Below are 9,338 nucleotides of genomic sequence, written 5' to 3' on the forward strand. Positions count from 1 at the left end.
TCTCTCCCTCCTGTCTGTCTGCATCACTGGTTTCTCTCCCTCCTGTCTGTCTGTATCACTGGTTTCTCTCCCTCCTGTATGTCTGTCTGCATCACTGGTTTCTCTCCCTCCTGTCTGTCTGCATCACTGGTTTCTCTCCCTCCTGTCTGTCTGCATCACTGGTTTCTCTCCCTCCTGTCTGTCTGCATCACTGTTAAAGGAAGGGGAACGGGGAGGACAGGGAGTCTGTCCGCTCTGTTAAAGGAAGGGGAACGGGGAGGACAGGGAGTCTGTCCGCTCTGTTAAAGGAAGGGGAACGGGGAGGACAGGGAGTCTGTCCGCTCTGTTAAAGGAAGGGGAACGGGGAGAACAGGGAGTCTGTCCGCTCTGTTAAAGGAAGGGGAACGGGGAGGACAGGGAGTCTGTCCAGGTAGTCAGAGTCTCAGAAGGGACAACCTCTCCTCTCTCGTCATGACGACGTCCAGATATTTAAATCAAAACTCACAGGACTGACAGTTCTATACAAAGGGGTTATTCTGCTTGTTGTTGTTGTTGTTGTTGTTGTTGACATAGAAACCTGAACCCAGAGGAAGGAGAGATGGTCTGTCTGTTAGAGAGAGACTCACCCCCAATATTCACCATCCCTAACACACACACACACACACACACACACACACACACACACACACACACACACACACACACACACACACACACACACACACACACACTCATTCTTATCAACAAAAGGACCATAATGCACCTGGGTTGGCCTGGTGTCTCTCTATAGACTACAGAGTTATATAATGTATCTGGGTTGGTCTGGTGTCTCTATAGACTACAGAGTTATATAATGTATCTGGGTTGGTCTGGTGTCTCTATAGACTACAGAGTTATATAATGTATCTGGGTTGGCCTGGTGTCTACAGACTACAGAGTTATATAATGTATCTGGGTTGGTCTGGTGTCTACAGACTACAGAGTTATATAATGTATCTGGGTTGGTCTGGTGTCTCTATAGACTACAGAGTTATATAATGTATCTGGGTTGGCCTGGTGTCTCTACAGACTACAGAGTTATATAATGTATCTGGGTTGGTCTGGTGTCTCTATAGACTACAGAGTTATATAATGTATCTGGGTTGGCCTGGTGTCTCTCTATAGACTACAGAGTTATATAATGTATCTGGGTTGGTCTGGTGTCTCTATAGACTACAGAGTTATATAATGTATCTGGGTTGGCCTGGTGTCTCTCTATAGACTACAGAGTTATATAATGTATCTGGGTTGGTCTGGTGTCTCTATAGACTACAGAGTTATATAATGTATCTGGGTTGGCCTGGTGTCTCTCTATAGACTACAGAGTTATATAATGTATCTGGGTTGGTCTGGTGTCTCTATAGACTACAGAGTTATATAATGTATCTGGGTTGTTCTGGTGTCTCTCTATAGACTACAGAGTTATATAATGTATCTGGGTTGGCCTGGTGTCTCTATAGACTACAGAGTTATATAATGTATCTGGGTTGGTCTGGTGTCTATAGACTACAGAGTTATATAATGTATCTACAGAGTTATATGGTCTGGCCTGTGTCTCTATAGACTACAGAGTTATATAATGTATCTGGGTTGGTCTGGTGTCTCTATAGACTACAGAGTTATATAATGTATCTGGGTTGGTCTGGTGTCTCTATAGACTACAGAGTTATATAATGTATCTGGGTTGGTCTGGTGTCTCTATAGACTACAGAGTTATATAATGTATCTGGGTTGGTCTGGTGTCTCTATAGACTACAGAGTTATATAATGTATCTGGGTTGGTCTGGTGTCTCTACAGACTACAGAGTTATATAATGTATCTGGGTTGGTCTGGTGTGTCTACAGACTACAGAGTTATATAATGTATCTGGGTTGGCCTGGTGTCTACAGACTACAGAGTTATATAATGTATCTGGGTTGGTCTGGTGTCTATAGACTACAGAGTTATATAATGTATCTGGGTTGGTCTGGTGTCTCTATAGACTACAGAGTTATATAATGTATCTGGGTTGGTCTGGTGTCTCTATAGACTACAGAGTTACAGCCAAGGATGTCCTCCATCGTCTTTCATACTCACATTCTACATAACAAACAATCTCAACAACGACCATCGCTGGCTTCATACTTCTGGCAAATTGTTGTTACGTGTCCCAAATGGCACCTTATTCACTATATAGTGCACTCCTTTTGACCAGGAAGATTCCTATGAGCCCTAGTCTAAAGTAGTGCACTATATAGGGAATAGGGCTCTGGTCTAATGTAGTGCACTATATAGGGAATAGGGCTCTGGTCTATAGTAGTGCACTATATAGGGAATAGGGTGCTATTTGGGATTCAGACAAAGTATCTGAGGGCAGTAAAGGGCTCAGAGATGACTTTGCATACTGATAAAGATCTCCTCACATCTCACCGCAGGATAAACACTCTGATAGCAGAATCCTCATAATCCTATAATCATCCTGCTGCCCTGTCCTCGGCTCACACAGCTCACCAACAATCAACGAGGACCAGAGAAAAGCCTGGAAGAAACGTGTACTACCGTATACTGCTTCACCTGCAATGTAGAGCCTGGTCCAGACTGGTCCAGTCTGGTTCTCTCTGTGTGTTTATCTATCAGTCTGGTCCAGTCTGGTCCAGTCTGGTTCTCTCTGTGTGTTTTTCTATCAGACTGGTCCAGTCTGGTTCTCTCTGTGTGTTTCTCTATCAGTCTGGTCCAGTCTGGTCCAGTCTGGTTCTCTCTGTGTGTTTCTCTATCAGACTGGTCCAGTCTGGTCCAGTCTGGTTCTCTCTGTGTGTTTCTCTATCAGTCTGGTCCAGTCTGGTTCTCTGTGTGTTTATCTATCAGACAGGTCCAGTCTGGTTCTCTCTGTGTGTTTCTCCATCAGACTGGTTCAGTCTGGTTCTCTCTGTGTGTTTCTCTATCAGTCTGGTCCAGTCTGGTCCAGTCTGGTTCTCTCTGTGTGTTTCTCTATCAGTCTGGTCCAGTCTGGTCCAGTCTGGTTCTCTCTGTGTGTTTCTCTATCAGTCTGGTCCAGTCTGGTTCTCTCTGTGTGTTTATCTATCAGACTGGTCCAGTCTGGTTCTCTCTGTGTGTTTCTCTATCAGTCTGGTCCAGTCTGGTTCTCTCTGTGTTTCTCTATCAGTCTGGTCCAGTCTGGTCCAGTCTGGTTCTCTCTGTGTGTTTCTCTATCAGTCTGGTCCAGTCTGGTTCTCTCTGTGTGTTTATCTATCAGACTGGTCCAGTCTGGTTCTCTCTGTGTGTTTATCTATCAGACTGGTCCAGTCTGGTTCAGTCTGGTTCTCTCTGTGTGTTTATCTATCAGACTGGTTCAGTCTGGTTCTCTCTGTGTGTTTCTCTATCAGACTGGTCCAGTCTGGTTCTCTCTGTGTGTTTCTCTATCAGACTGGTTCAGTCTGGTTCTCTCTGTGTGTTTCTCTATCAGTCTGGTCCAGTCTGGTTCTCTCTGTGTGTTTCTCTATCAGTCTGGTCCAGTCTGGTTCTCTGTGTGTTTCTCTATCAGTCTGGTTCAGTCTGGTTCTCTCTGTGTGTTTCTCTATCAGTCTGGTTCAGTCTGGTTCTCTCTGTGTGTTTCTCTATCAGTCTGGGCCAGTCTGGTTCTCTCTGTGTGTTTCTCTATCAGTCTGGGCCAGTCTGGTTCTCTCTGTGTGTTTCTCTATCAGTCTGGGCCAGTCTGGTCCTCTCTGTGTGTTTCTCTATCAGTCTGGTCCAGCCTGGTTCTCTGTGTGTTTCTCTATCAGTCTGGTCCAGGCTGGTCCAGTCTGGTCCAGTCTGGTTCTATCTGTGTGTTTCTCTATCAGTCTGGTCCAGTCTGGTTCTATCTGTGTGTTTCTCTATCAGTCTGGTCCAGTCTGGTCCAGTCTGGTCCAGTCTGGTCCAGTCTGGTTCTCTGTGTGTTTCTCTATCAGTCTGGTCCAGCCTGGTTCTCTCTGTGAATCACTGGTCATATTCACTTCAACTAACTCATAACTCACAGTTTATATTCACTTCAACTAACTCATAACTCACAGTTTATTATTCACTTCAACTAACTCATAACTCACAGTTTATATTCACTTCAACTAACTCATAAATCACTGTTTATATTCACTTCAACTAACTCATAAATCACTGTTCATATTCACTTCAACTAACTCATAAATCACTGTTCATATTCACTTCAACTAACTCATAAATCACTGTTTATATTCACTTCAACTAACTCATAAATCACTGTTCATATTCACTTCAACTAACTCATAAATCACTGTTTATATTCACTTCAACTAACTCATAAATCACTGTTCATATTCACTTCAACTAACTCATAAATCACTGTTTATATTCACTTCAACTAACTCATAAATCACTGTTTATATTCACTTCAACTGGATGTCCCATCAGATGTTTCCTAGCAACCAATTATCTCCCCTAATTAATGTTTTATTAAAACAAAAAACGAATGAATCAACGTGATGTCAAAGCCTTCATTCAGCAGACAGAGCAGGGAGACACTGTCTGTTTGTATCCCAAAAAGGGACCCTATTCCCTACATGGTGCACTACTTTGGATCAGATCCTATGGGCCATTGTCTAAAGTAGTGCACTATGTAGGGAATAGGGTGCCGTTTGGTATGGCTCAGCTCCGTCTGCTACATGAAGACTTTTCCATCACGAGGATTCATTTGATTGTTTTTTTGTTTGAAAACATTAATCAGGGGAGATAATTGGGGCTAGAGAACATCTGAGGGGACATCTAGCGATCAGAATATAAACCACCAGTGTGATTTATCTGAAGTGAATACTAACAGTGATTTATGGTCTTTATCTGTCGCTGTGTCACAAGCAGCACATGGACTCATTACTCTCTGTGTACGGTTTGTGGGTGTACAGTGTGTGTGTGTGTGTTTGTACAGTGTGTGTGTGTGTGTGTGTGTGTACGGTGTGTGTCGAGCCATTACTCTCTGACCCTTGATCCCAAATCACCTTGGAGACGTTGGGTACTGATTAGTGATGCTCATCACCACGGTGGCACGCACGCACGCACACACACGCACACACACACACACACACACACACACACACACACACACACACACACACACACACACACACACACACACACACACACACACACACACACACACACACACACACACACACACACACACACACACACACACACACACACACACTTCTGTAAATGTGACTTATAGCACTAAAAACAAACCTGTCAGAGCCTCGTCGGAAAGATAAATTCCACCACAGCCACAAATCAACCACAGCCACACATTGCCCTCCCACACCCCCCACCACACATCACCCCCCCACCACACATCACCCCCATCCCCACCCCACATCACCCCCTCACCTCCCACCCCCCACCACACATCACCCCCCCACCCCACATCACCCCCCATCCCCACCCCACATCACCCCCCCCCCCACCCCACATCACCCCCATCCCCACCCCACATCACCCCCTCACCTCCCACCCCCACCACACATCACCCCCCCCCCCCACCCCACATCACCCCCCCATCCCCACCACACATCACCCCCCACCCCCACCACACATCACCCCCCCCCATCACCCCCCATCCCCACCCCACATCACCCCCCATCCCCACCACACATCACCCCCACCCCCACCACACATCACCCCCCCCCCCCCCACATCACCCCCACCCCCACCACAGACACACAGTCCCAGTCTCTCTCAAACATCACCCCCCCCACCACAGACACACAGTCCCAGTCTCTCTCAAACATCACCCCCACCCAAGCCACACAACCACACATCACCCCCCACTCCCCACCACAGACACACAGTCCCAGTCTCTCTCAAACATCACCCCCACACCCCCTCACAACAGACACACAGTCCCAGTCTCTCTCAAACATCACCCCCACCCCCACCCCCACCCCCACCACAGACACACAGTCCCAGACTCTCTCAAACATCACCACCCCACCCCCCCACAACAGACACACAGTCCCAGTCTCTCTCAAACATCACCACCCCCCCCCCCACAACAGACACACAGTCCCAGTCTCTCTCAAACATCACCACCCCACCCCCCCCCACAACAGACACACAGTCCCAGTCTCTGTCAATCATCACCCCCCATCACCCAGCAGCTGACTGAACAAGCCCACGGTGTCTGGTTGTCAGTTTACAGCAGGTTGACCCCTGGTCGAACAAGGGAATCTAAAAAAAAAACAGAATCCCCCAGGGGAACAGTATCAGCAGTATTCCAATCAGGAAGCTGATTCCCTCCTCGGTCGACCCGGACGACCCCAAATGTCACGAGGTCGAGTGGTTCCACCAGTGAGTTGTCCAGGAGCACGTTCAGCAAATCCCTGATACATTACTGAACAGTCTGGGGGAGGTCCCAAATGGCACCCTATTCCCTATATAGTGCACTACTTTTGACCAGGGACATTTGTGACGCCACCCTGAGGCCTGCTGTCTTGCTGCTCTCAAGGTTATTGTCTGTGTTGTTACCATGGCTTTGGCTGTGCTCTCTAACGGCTCCAGACCGGACACTCATCACATTCAGAGATCCCAGTCCGATATGGTCTTTGTAATGTTCGCTGTGACCTCCACAAAGGGGAGAGAGAGTGTACTTCATGGATTGACTGGAATTTAAATGGAATTGACCCTTGACCCCACCCCCCACTAGCTATGAGCCCTATGGAAGCAGCCCTCCATCCTCCCTCAGTAAACACACAGTGTAGACGATTGGAGGAGTCAGTCCTATTTGAGACGGAACATCACAGCATTCTAGAATTAAATGACATTTTAAAAATGGTTCCCCTCTTCATTCTCCATTTTTCCTCTCGCGTGTTTCAAGTGGTACGGACGGAGAGGGGTAAGAGGGAAAACACAAAGACCTTTTTCACTGCCTCCAGCGAGACGAGCCCTGAATGCATCTTCCCGTACGGTCTTTGTGGATTGAGACATGTTGGCACTCGCTCCAGCCGTGGATAAGACCCAAGTCGAGCAGCAGCTTCAGTTCTGACTGAAGTGAGAAAAACAAATTATTTTTCCAAAAGCAAATCATTCAAGCACTTGACTTGGATAACCCATGTTTTCATCCAAGGGAAATTCTGTTGTTGCTCTTGCTGTAGCTATGGCTGAGGTAGCTATGGCTGAGGTAGCTATGGCTGAGGTAGCTATGGCCTGAGGTAGCTATGGCCTGAGGTAGCTATGGCCTGAGTTAGCTATGGCTGAGGTAGCTATGACTGAGGTAGCTATGGCCTGAGGTAGCTATGGCCTGAGTTAGCTATGGCCTGAGTTAGCTATGGCTGAGGTAGCTATGGCCTGAGGTAGCTATGGCCTGAGGTAGCTATGGCCTGAGGTAGCTATGGCTGAGGTAGCTATGGCCTGAGGTAGCTATGGCCTGAGGCAGCTATGGCTGAGGTAGCTATGGCCTGAGGTAGCTATGGGCTGAGGTAGCTATGGCCTGAGGTAGCTATGGCCTGAGGTAGCTATGGCCTGAGTTAGCTATGGCTGAGGTAGCTATGGCCTGAGGTAGCTATGGGCTGAGGTAGCTATGGCTGAGGTAGCTATGGCTGAGGTAGCTATGGCCTAAGGTAGCTATGGCCTGAGGTAGCTATGGCCTGAGGTAGCTATGGCCTGAGGTAGCTATGGCCTGAGGTAGCTATGGCTGAGGTAGCTCTGACTGAGGTAGCTCTGGCTGAGGTAGATATGACTGAGGTAGATATGACTGAGGTAGATATGACTGAGGTAGATATGACTGAGGTAGCTATGGCTGAGGTAGATATGACTGAGGTAGATATGACTGAGGTAGATATGACTGAGGTAGTAGATATGACTGAGGTAGCTATGGCTGAGGTAGATATGACTGAGGTAGATATGACTGAGGTAGATATGACTGAGGTAGCTATGGCTGAGGTAGCTATGGCTGAGGTAGATATGACTGAGGTAGCTATGACTGAGGTAGATATGACTGAGGTAGCTATGACTGAGGTAGCTCTGACTGAGGTAGATATGACTGAGGTAGCTATGACTGAGGTAGCTATGACTGAGGTAGATATGACTGGGTACGAATGGAGTTTTCAGCTGGTGCTGACTGTCACTACTGAAGAAAATGTATCTTTAGAAAATGAAATAAAAAATGAAAATCAAACACCAGTCAGCTCTTTTTCAAACGACTAAAAGGCGTCCTTCAACTTTTCAGCAAAGGTGGTTCCTTTCTTGTTCTTTGTTATATTTTGTTGCTATAGTTACAAACTGCAACTTACAAAGCTACATACTGTTACTTTACAACTCTGTGGGTGGGAAACGTTTCAAAGACAGTTTTTGTATTAATTGTTGAGCCAGTGAGATCAAAACGTTGACTATAAGACGTGGTAAACAACAACGGAAGTATTTCTGAGGTGAATCTTGAGAACGTTGATCTCTAAGAGACTATGTGGAGACCCAGAGGAGGAATCAGTTCGACGTGGAAAAGAGAGAGCCATAAAACAACATTGTGTTTGACAAAACAAATATAAATATCCTTTTCATTTCTTCATCCAACAATAATGAAATGTCCTTCAGTCAAGAGGCAAAGAAATACTTTCTTATATCATTCACGATAGAGTTTTCCATTAGTTTAACAACGGGCAGAAACCAGCTACGTACACAATATAATAGATCTTTATGTATAATACTATTCATTAGATGGGTGCTTCCATTTGTCCTATTTCATACATACAAACTTATTTTTTTGCATATCCCACTAACCCTGAGACACCGGGGTCACAGCCAGGGATCAGCCATTATTGTCGGCAACCACGGAGCCCATTAGGGTTAAGTGCCATCCGAAGTTCTTCAAAGGTAAATTATTTTATTTGAATGCTTTTCTGTTTTTTGTGAAAATGTTGCCTGCTGAATGCTAACGCTAAATGCTACGCTAAATGCTACGCTAGCTGTCAATACTGTTACACAAATGCTTGTTTTGCTATGGTTGAGAAGCATATTTTGAAAATCTGAGATGACAGTGTTGTTAACAAAAGGCTAAGCTTGAGAGCTAGGATATTGATTTCATTTCATTTGCGATTTTCATGAATAGTTAACGTTGCGTTATGGTAATGGGCTTGAGGCTGTAGTCACGATCCCGGATCCGGGATGGCTCGACGCAAGAAGTTAAACACAACGGTTGTAGATGAGTTTCCGCTCTCCTGGTATTTACAGGGTTTTGTTTAACCCGTTTAGTATTATCATTCTGTTGGTTATGGTTAACGGTTGTAGATGAGTTTCCGCTCTCCTGGTATTTACAGGGTTTTGTTTAACCCGTTTAGTATTATCATTC

The sequence above is a fragment of the Oncorhynchus gorbuscha genome, unplaced genomic scaffold (genome assembly GCF_021184085.1).
Source record: "Oncorhynchus gorbuscha isolate QuinsamMale2020 ecotype Even-year unplaced genomic scaffold, OgorEven_v1.0 Un_scaffold_542, whole genome shotgun sequence".
In the NCBI taxonomy this organism is placed as follows: Eukaryota; Metazoa; Chordata; class Actinopteri; order Salmoniformes; family Salmonidae; genus Oncorhynchus; species Oncorhynchus gorbuscha.